General features: G+C 37.2%; 1 non-coding gene across 1 annotated transcript; it reads right to left on the reverse strand.

Annotated features, from left to right (window-relative positions):
- Positions 1-9,928: 9,928 nt before the first annotated feature.
- Positions 9,929-10,035, reverse strand: LOC131219833 (small nucleolar RNA R71). Its single transcript, XR_009158475.1, has one exon. It is a non-coding gene; the product is annotated as a small nucleolar RNA R71 (small nucleolar RNA).
- Positions 10,036-11,212: the final 1,177 nt, after the last annotated feature.

Below are 11,212 nucleotides of genomic sequence, written 5' to 3' on the forward strand. Positions count from 1 at the left end.
AGTTGATTTTCTTAGATCTTGGACTCTTGAAATTTTCATTCTTGGTCACCAAAGATCCTTTATTCCCTTAGTAATTCTTGAGCATTAAATTATATGCTTTTAACATCCTTTTCACCTTATGTTCTTGAAATCACCTCGTAAGAAACCATACATAAATAAATCGATTAAACACTATCATGTTCATAAAACCAAGGCATAAATAGGAGAAAATATGCAATATTTCACACTCAATAATACCAGCCCAGATCATTGGGGTTGCCATTATCCATGTACAAGTACATGAGCTCATCTACGGTCAGCCTGCCAGTTGAGGTGAAAATTCCCTCACTGCGTATAATGTTAGAAAGTGAAGTTGAATAGGGAGAATGGGTACAAGCTTGTTGTGATCAATTACATCTAGCAGATGAAAAGCATATGCAAGCTCTATGCCATTCCCAGACTTACCATGTAACTAGAGTTGTACACGAGTCGAGCTTTGCACAGCTCGGTTCGGCCAGTAGCTAACCCCAGCTTGAACTCGACTTGGCTCGGTCCTTGAGCCTATCTTGCTAGCTCGGTTTGGTCAGCAACTTAGGTCGGTTCGAGCCGAGTTCGATCATGTTTGGCATTTTCTCAAACATGTAAAATGCATCTTCAATTTCTCACAAAAATGTAAAACACTAACAATATTTGAAGGTATTTCATCAAACACCTAGAGAGTAGCATCAAAATCAAACACCCGGGTGAGCAACATCACAATCAAATAGCCGACATATCCATTCCTTCCTCACCAACACTTCGTTGAGTCATTTTATCAAACACTTGGCGAGCATCATTCATATCAAAATAACTGAGTCACCGAGCTAATTCGATCCAAGTCGATTTGAGTTGAGGTTCAATCTAAGTCGAGCCAAGATTGTGTAAGCTCGAACTCGGCTCAAAAATTTTTCGAACTCCAAAAACCAGCTTGACTCAGTTTGAATCCAATTTCGAGCCAAGGCAAGTAGAGCTTTTTCGAGTCGAATCGAGCGAGTTGATTGAGCTAACTCGACTCATGTACAACTTTACATGTAACACCCTATAACTTTTCAATACTCCACTATTGAAAGTTCTCGAGTGTTACCATGAATTTTAATTTAGTACATATATGTGTATGTCATCAATTTAGCTTATCCTAATATTAAATCTATTCTCTAACTTGAATCTGACTAATTGTAACATTCAAATGTTACCATTTTAGCTTAAGTTAACCATGTTGTTTGATATATGTATTTTCCCTTAATTAATAAGAATTTTAGCTTTTTGGAGCATGTCTGTTGAGTGTCAAATATTGCATATTTCCCCCTGTTTATATCTTAGTTTTATGAACATGATAATGCTTAATGGGTATATTTTATACATGTTTGTATTGTGAGGTGAATCTGAGAGCTTGTATTGAAAAGAAAGTTAAAAGCATGAATTTTAATGCTTAAGAATCACCAAGGCATGAGATGGATCTCAGGAGACCAAGATTGAAGAATTCACATGCCAAAGATCCAACGAAACCAAGTGATGAATGAAGAGAATCAAATATTTGAAGTGAAGAAAAGGAATCTTGAAAATTGTCCTGAAAACAGATTCCGGGACCAGAAAAACATAGTTCTGAAAAACTGCCAAAATAGACTTCGATTCTATCAAAGACACTTAGATGCATCGAAGGTTCAATCGAAGGAACTTAGATGCATCGAAAGTGCATGCAATCGAGAATTTCAGGATTTTCAAGCCAAACTCGTTGGACAATTCTAGACAAGTTTCGATTCCATCGAAGGTACTTTTAGATGCATCGAAGCTTCCATTGAAGGCCCTTTGATGACATCGAAAGATTACGCAGATTTTACATGGACTGTGTAAGTTTGAGGCGATTTCTAGATTTTTCCAACAGGGTGCGAAAGTTGGAGTTGAAAAACTATAAATAGGGGTCCCTAGGATGTTCCTAGGCATCTTCTAGGGTTTGAGGAGTGGATCAAAAGGGTGGAGCCACCGTCTAGGAGTTTTTCTCCTTCTTCCTTATTTGTTTTCGTGTTTTATTTAAGAGATTTTGATTTAATCATGTCTATGGTTAACTAAACCTCTTAGCTGGGGCTAAAAGGTGAAGCTTGTAGCATGATTAAGATGTTTATCTTTCTTTGATTATTATTTATATTGAACCTCATTAATTTCTAGTTGATTTTAGGGAATATTTTCAGTTTTCTATGGTTTGTTGTGACTCAAATTACAATAGATGCTGTGATAGCTTTGAATATCTTCTTTTCCTATTTGGGTTGTGGGATTGGTAAATCCTGTTGTTTGTCATCGTCTCCTAGGCATGATTAAGTGACGGAGCCCTTCTACATCTTCCCAATTCTCCTCCATTGAGAATTAGGTCAATGAAAGTTTAGATTTGATTTAAATTGTAATATCTTCCAATTGGATAGGATATGACTCCAATTCCAATTGCGTTCCTTAAATCAAGTAAGGAAACATCCTGATAACTATAAGTGGATCCTTGGCACCTTAGTTCGCACTTTCAAATTCACAAGTTTTAATAGACAATAGTCACAATTACTCTTCCAATTATTCATATTTAGTTTTAGAACTTCTTCTAGTTTTGATTCTAGTTACTTTCAGAAATGTACGAGATTAATCCCTATGGATTCGACCTCGGTCCTACCGACATTATTACTACATCGCGACCCTACACTTGGGGTTGTGACCAATAACTCTTTATTTGTAATGCTTTAGATATCAGTTCTTTTGTAAGAATTTCTTAGAAACATGCCTATTACCATGTAGAGTTATTGGATTTCCCAAAACTCAGAGTAGCAATAATTATGAAAATGTCATTAACCTAGACCCTTGAATTGTAGATCACATGGTTCTCATGATCCATTTTATGTGACATTTTTCCACATAACTATCTATAATAAAATAACCATACATATCAAATTTCAGTTCTTAGATTTGTAAAAGTGGGCCAATTGACAAATCAACCCTTTAACCATTGATTTTGGTGTCCATCAAGTGAGAAAAGCTCGTGGGTAGTTGTAGTAAGATATTTCCCTTCATATGAAAGACTTGAATTGTCCATCATATGGACTTAGTGTGAAATGTGAGAACCCCACCTTGGTAGGATTTTCTTAGGGGTGAAATTAGTCATTTTAAGCTTATTAACTCTTTCTAAATTTGGACCTTATGATTGACCAACTTTACACCTTCAATCACAACTCAAATTTGGATCACACTTTGGCCTCATACAAATACGAGATCATATAAAATTTAAATCCTGATCTATAATCTTACACCACTGAATGATGATCACCTTGAAGCCAATTCCTTCATTTTGGTGTGACAAGTGAAATGTTAGATTTAAGCCTTTTCCACCATTGATCAACTATCAAAATTTACCTAATCATTTGGCTATATTGACTACACATTTTTCTCAAAATTGGGCCTTGATCATTAAGCATAGACCGTTCATTGAGATCAAGTCTGTTTTGGCACCTACTAAGAGAATTTTCAAGATAAGTCAATTTAAATTTCGAATCACCAAGAAAATCATGTATCTTGGCTCTATTTGATGACCTCGATATCATGAATGAAATAGATTTGGTGCAAGTGATATGATGAAGGACTCATAACTAGTGACTTGTATATATTTATCATAGACGTATCTCATGCCTACTCCATCACAAAAAAGCGGGGCGTGCGCCCCTCCACTAAAAAACCCATGCATACCACCTTCTCACATCCAAGGAAGAGAGAGAGAGAGAGAGAGAGAGAGAGAGAGAGAGAGAGAGAACTTATGTTGCACGCAAATCTAGCAAGAAAGAGGGAGGGGAGAGAGAGAGAGAGAGAGAGAGAGAGAGAGAGAGATCCAAGCCTACACGTTCATCCATCTCTTCCTTCTCCACACGTGTGGTGTCCACCTCTTGCTCAGGCGATGTCGTGGTTCGTGTAGAATCTCTCGTACATCAAGATCTACCTAGGGTTGACATCTAAGACTAACGTAAGGGATTCTTTTAAAATTACACCAATTTAAGTTGAATTTATACGTATTTCTCTTATTTTTGAGTTAATATTGTATAATTTGATTTTTAATGTGGTTTCTATGTTGATAAGTTACTGAATTATTATGAATTATTTATCCATGTTGGAATTATATTTGAGATATGATTTTAATCATGTTGGACATATTTTATGAGTTAGATCACAAAACTATGCCTTAAATTGTGAAATTATACGTGTTCGGGTCTTAAACAGTGCATAGTTTGCGCAACTAACAGACTGGATGGTTATATCAGCAAACTTTATGATTTTATTGATATTAATTTAACCTAAAATTCATATTTTAAACCTTAGGACAACGAGATTCACTTTTAGAGTAATTTGGACTTATCGGGTGACCTGTCTGACCCAAAATCGCAATGTTTTGCCTACGAATTCATTTTCAAGTGTGTATATTATATTATACCGTATTAGGGTTTATTTTATTGTAATTTCAAATTAATTAGTCTATAAAAACAATGTGCCTCTTTATATTGAGTTGGCTTGTGCTCCCCTCTCTTATTTTGTTGAGTTAGCTTATTGCTACTCTTCTCTTCTCTTTTGTTGAATTAGCTTATCGCTACTCTTCTCTTTTATTGAGTTTATCTATTGCTGCTATTTCTCATTTATTAGGTTAACCTTGTTCTACCTCCCTTATTTTATAGCTTGGGCTCGTGTCTTAGAATTCTAAAACTTTCATACTTCAACTTATTTCTCTATTAATGCAAGTAATGTGTTGCATGTCTCACAACTAGTGACTTGTACGTATTTATCATGGACATAATGCACTCTGGGTACTTATCCTCTTGGTCGATGTATAAATGCATGGATTTGGGTAGTGGTACACAAATCGATGTATGTAATTCACAATAGGTATTACATCACCTTTCAGAATTGGATGTCGCAATTAGTTGTTATATGAACAAATCGTGTTACATAATTCATTCGATCCATGTGTTGTACCATCTCAAGGTGTTTATTTAAATCCATGTTAGTGTTAGACATGCCAACGTATCTCCGTAGTTATGAGATGCAAAGCGAGCCGGATCTTTATGAATTATATTCCACAATGTGATGGTCACTATGTATGATGAGTCACACACACTTTGCTAGGCATGTATCAATGTAGATTGATGGCGCATATCGATACCATTCGTAGTGGTAGAGTACGAGATGTATCGGAACCCTTACATTGTTATTTTAAGAAATTACTTGAATTGTGTTAATTTTCAAGGATAACCATCACTATGAGTAGGGCATTGACTATCTCCAACCATATAGATGTTACAGGTGATGCACAGGTTGAAGATATGGGTGATGCATGATCTCCCTGTGAACGAGTACGAATGACGTGAGATTATGTTGTTAATGATTTCATTTTAGTTTAGCTTTATTTAAGTTTCATTATGCGAATTTAGATATTTGTATAAGCTCCCACCTGAGTGAGCATTAAATGATTAGTTGAACTTTTGTATTTAAAATGGAATAAGATTTATAATATGTTTGGTTTATTCTTGTGATTGGGTACCTTCGTGAATGCAAGTGAATATGATCTACATGAGAAAGTACAATTTTGAAGTATTCAATTATTATATTATTAATACCCGAAATTCTGGGGCACGAGTGTAAACTCGTGCTGTGAAAATTCGAGGTGTTACCAGAAGTGGATTGCACAAGCATACAACAAGTAGGTCCGTACAAGAACCAAGTATAGGGTTGTGATGTAATAATAAACTCGGTGAGACCGAGGTCAAATCCCAAGGGACTGATACTTGTACATTACCTGAAACTAGATAGAAATAGAACTAGCTTAAGATGAAATCTAAATCAAATATAAATTGATGAATAATGGTGAGAGATTAATGTAGAACTTAAGGAATTCAGAGGAAGGAAACTAGGGATTCAGAGGATCCACTTATAGAGATCAAGGAGATCTTATGCCTGCATCAAGAATCATGGAAATTAAACTGAACTTCCTTTGATATAGTCGTCAAAAAGTGATAGGTACATGAATTAGAATGGATTCCATCACCAAACCATGCCCAGGAAACAAAGTTAACAACAGAATTAAACTAATCACCAACCAATCAATAGTGCATGAAGGTTAGGAAGGGTACCATCGTCCTACCATGCCCAGGAGACGATGGTGAACAACAGGGCTTCCTGACGTCATAACATCAAAAGGGAAAAAGGAAATATTCAAAGCCATTGCAGACCCATTGTAATTTCAGTCACAGTAGACCATTAAAGACTAAAAACATTCCTTTCATAATCAACTAAAAAACAAATTCAGTTCATGCATTCACATTAAAAGCATAAAGTAGTCTCCCATCTCGCTACAGGCTTCACCTCTTAACCCTAGCTAAGCGGTTTAGCCACACATGAATGGGCTAAAATAAACAAATAAACAAGAGAAAGAGAAAAAAACACAGCAAAGAAAGTAAAGTAAAGAAAAAAACTACTCTCTTCTTGCTCACGGCCGCTCATGTTCCAACCCAAAACCTCCTCCTAGAATTGAATGCCTCTCTCCCTCACTCTCTCTTCCTTTTGTAGTTGTGAGGGTCGGCTGAAAAAAACTTCATGCGTAAGTTTTCTTACGCAGGCGTAATTGATAAGGGTCGAATATTGCATATCAGACCCTAATTAGTGCATGATTTTACGTATATGATAATGCTTAACGGAGTATTTTAATTATATTTTTGTTGTAGGATGAAATCAAGAGCGTTGATGGAAAAAGAGTACTACAAGCATGGATTTGATGTTCCAAAGTCACCAGAGCAAGGGACGCACTCCAGAGAACTAAGATTGAAGAATTCACATGCCAGGGATCCGAGGAAATCAAGCCGTTCACATTAAAAAGGCCCGAAAAAGGTCCAGAATGCAAGATCACATGGTTTTCGCAATCCGATTGACTCAAAACTCCATATATGGGATGGGGATCATAAATAAACCGTACATATTAAATTTCAACCATTGGATATCTCGAGAAGTGGGCCAACGGACAGATCAGCCTATTAATCTCCAATTTTAGGCCCGCCTACAATCTGGATATACTTCAAAGTTGACTTAGACGGTTTAAATAAGATGAGCAATAGGATAGACGGATTGGATTTCTCGAAAGCATCACAGTGGACCCCATATGTATAGCGTGTGTACATAGTGCACATGTGCACTGCTTGAGCACCGAACAGACCTAAGTCGGTCAGCGCTGCTGACCCGACTTCTTTTTCAAAAACGGAAATCTCCGTTTCTGGCGCGTGTAACGGACGGAAAGTCCGTTTTTACGGACCGCTGTGGGCCCCACCGGTGGCACGTACGTCTGATCCAAGCCGTTCATCGTGTAGAAGGGTTCATGAGCTACAAAACCATGTTTACAGTTTGTGCCCATACGTGCACACGTGTGAGCTACAGAGGTCACAAGCGGGCTGCCCTGTAACGTTCAAAAAGATCTCAGCATGATTCCTTCTCTGAGCCGTGTCAATGGACGTTCAAAACCATCCATCTTTAAACAAAATCTCGTCCTCTATCCAATGTACGGGGTAGATTTTCCTGAAAATGCTTATGTGGGGCCCACCGAGCATCGCAGCGGAAGGAAGCCGCATACCCTATTTTCACGCGCCGGACGCTGTCCGACTTTTGCAGCAGTTGTGGCCCACCTCTACGGCTCGTATGATCAATCCAAGCCGTCCATCATGTAGACAACTTGGAAACGTCCTAAGGGACGATATTTATTTGGTAATTGAGCAAGAAAAGATGTGTGGGTTTTGCATATGAACTCGGCAGCGAAAGGGAGTCCGCACGCGGCGGCTGCTGCGACAGCGTTTCCACCGCCTACACTGCTATAAGAAAGAGGAAAGAAAGCTCGTTTTAGGGAGGACAGATTCAGGAAGAAAGCAAGAGAGAGAGAGCTCGTTTTGGGGAGAGAAGAAAGTAAAAGAGAGAAGATAGGGGAATCGGCGGCTGGACGTGGAGCTGAGAAAAGAGATAGAGAGGAAGAAAGAAGGGAGAGATTGGAAGGATGTTTTTCTTTTATCATCTATATTTTTCCTTCTTTCCAGTTGATTCCATGAGTAGCTAAATTTCTTAGCTAGGGCTGAGATGAAGCCCCTAACTTGAATAACCCTTGTTATGTGTTGATTTCGTTTTGATTTAATTGATGTGTTTCTTTCTCTAGTGTGCTTAATTGGAAGTTCTGTACTTCTCCATTCTAAGAGCTCAACCAAAGTCTAGTTATGGACGTTGTTTGGATTACTATTCTAGGTCTTGTGTCTGACCATGAACAGGTTCCTATAGAGGAAGAAACAAGAATCTACATCTCTTCATGCCTGATGGAAAGATGTGATCCATATGCTTTAAGGAATTATACATTCTGTGTGCCCGACCAAGGACATAGAATGCGCTTTATTTATTTTGATATCAATCTGGATTAGGGTGAATCAACAGGTAAAACAAGGTTTATAATAATTAGGGGTGGATTCGAAAGTCCTAGTCCTCTCCTTGATTGAACTTTCCTTATTATTCTCGGTTATTTTTCCATTGATTTTTATTTAGTTTACTTAATTAATATCGCAAATATTTGTTGGATTAGTTAAGAAGAGTCTTTAATTTTGAATTGTGACAACCAGTCCTCGTAGGAACGATCTCGTAATACGTACCATATTTACATCTGATTCGTATACTTGCGAGTTTAAAATCATTTAAATCAAGTTGGTTTAAATAAAACATCAGTTATAGGCTAGGGACTGTTTTGGTCCAATTGGATTTAGGATTCTCTCTTATCATAATTCATAGTCTTAGGTTTTTACTACCTTTAGGTTAATTTTTTTTTTTTTTTTAGAAACTAACCTATTTCCTGTTTTGTAGGGTCTTGACATAAACTTCTAATTTGGTAATCTCTTTCTAAATTCTCTACTTTTTCTAATTTCTATTTTTAGAATTAGGGTTTTATTTTTTTAGAAAATTTTTATTTCTAGGTTTTCTTTTCTAGAAATTTTCTATTTTCTAATTTTAGATTTTGATTCTTTTTTCAAGTAACTTTCTATTTTCTAGTTTTAGAAATTTTTTCCCTTTTTAGAAACTAACTTAGTTTTTTATTTCTAAGATTAGAAACTTTCTTTTTTAGAAATTAACCGTTGCTTAGGATTTTTTTTCTAGCATTATTTTAGGAAATTTAATTTATTTTTATTTTTTTTTATGTTTACAGGAATTGAGGAAGGAAGCTGTTAAATAAGATTGTCTTCAAAAGGAGGAGCTCTCAAATCTTCAGACATTCATCATTGCCTTTTCCGAGTTCTTCCTTCCAGTTCTCATTTACATAGCTTTCTCTTGTTTTTAGGAATTCATAATTTTTATTTTTATTTCTCTTAGCTTGCATCTTAGTTTAGTTTTCTTTCTTATATTGATAACATAGTTTATGCTAGGACGTAGATCTCTGAACATAGAACTAGCACCTTTTGATCCTGAAATAGAAAGAACCTTTCGTAGAAAATTTAGAAACATCTTATTTGAAATGGCGGAAGAGAATGGAACTAAAGCTCTTAGAGATTATTCAGCTCCTGTCCAATTCAATGCGCCTTCATGTATAGTGTTACCTGCCACCACGGCAGCACACTTTGAACTTAAACCTGGAGTCATACAATTGTTGCCCTCCTTTTATGGTTCAGATAAGGAGGATCCATATCATCATGTGAAAGAATTCTTAGACATTTGCTCCACCTTTAAGTTCCAAAACTTTTCAGACGATTCGATCCGTTTGCGCCTCTTTCCTTTTTCTTTGAAGGATAAGGCGAAAGCATGGTTGAATTCTCTAGGAGTTGGGTCTATCACTACATGGGACCAACTGTCTAAGAAGTTCTTAAACAAATTCTTCCCGGTTCACAAAACTAATGCTCTCCGTAGAGAAATTACGAATTTCACACAAAAAGAGGGTGAGCACTTTCATGAATGTTGGGAAAGATGGAAGGATTTACTTCTTAAATGTCCACACCATGGTTTTGAAAAGTGGCAACAGGTTCAATACTTCTATGACGGTCTGACACCCCAAAACTGTCGCATGGTTGGCGCCACCGGTGGAGGGTCATTCATGACCAAAAGTGATGTCGAAGCTTGGAATTTCTTTGAAACCTTGTGTGAAAACTCCCAGCAATGGGACTATTCAAATAGAGGTGAAAGAGGTCCTCAACCACTGAAGAAAGGGGGTATATATGAGGTAGGAGTCACGCCAGATCTTTATGCCAAAATTGATAACCTGACAAAGAAAGTGGATGCTTTAATGTTAAATAATGGACCTCCACAAACAACTCAGGTCGAGTCATGTGTCATATGTTCTAGTCTCGCCCATCCTACGCAGTCTTGTCCATCTAGTTCAGCATTTCCAAAATTTCTCTCTGAACAAGTGAACGCTATGAACACCTTTAGGAGAACTGAGAATGATCCTTACTCAAACACCTACAATCCAGGATGGGCTAGACATCCAAATTTCTCTTGGGCAAAAGGACCACAACAAGGAGGACCATCTGGAAATCCTCCTATGTAATCTCAGCAGTTCTCACAATATCAACAAGTACCTCCACAATCTAGGAAACCATCTCTTGAGGATACACTCAATCTTTTTATGCAGAGTTCACTTCAATTTCAAAAAGACACCCAACATACTTTACTAGCTAACCAGCAGAGTTTACATGCAAATGCGCAATCCATTGCTAAGCTAGAATTACAGTTGGGTCAACTTGCTGCCACATTGAGTGAGAGAGAGAAGGGCAAGTTTCCTAGTCAACCCGTGGTAAATCCAAAAGGACAATATGAGATTGGCTCTAATTCAAACCAAGAACAATATCATGAGCAAGACAAATCAATCATTACCCTTAGGTCCGGTAAACAGATCGAGAATAAAGTAGAGATGTCTAGGGAAGAATCAAAGTCCAATGCAGAAGATCAAAATGAAATGGAGAGACATACTAGTGCATCCAAAGTCCAACAACACTCTGACTCTCCAGGAACCACTCATGTGCCATCTTATGTGCCTAAAGCACCTTTTCCTCAACGTCTGGCACCGGTTAAGAAAGGAAATAACTTTAATGAGATATTGGACATGTTTAAGCAAGTGCAAATCAACATTCCGTTGCTTGATGCTATCAAGCAAGTTCCTGCTTACGCTAAGTTTCTTAAAGAT

The sequence above is a fragment of the Magnolia sinica genome, chromosome 11 (genome assembly GCF_029962835.1).
Source record: "Magnolia sinica isolate HGM2019 chromosome 11, MsV1, whole genome shotgun sequence".
In the NCBI taxonomy this organism is placed as follows: domain Eukaryota; kingdom Viridiplantae; phylum Streptophyta; class Magnoliopsida; order Magnoliales; family Magnoliaceae; genus Magnolia; species Magnolia sinica.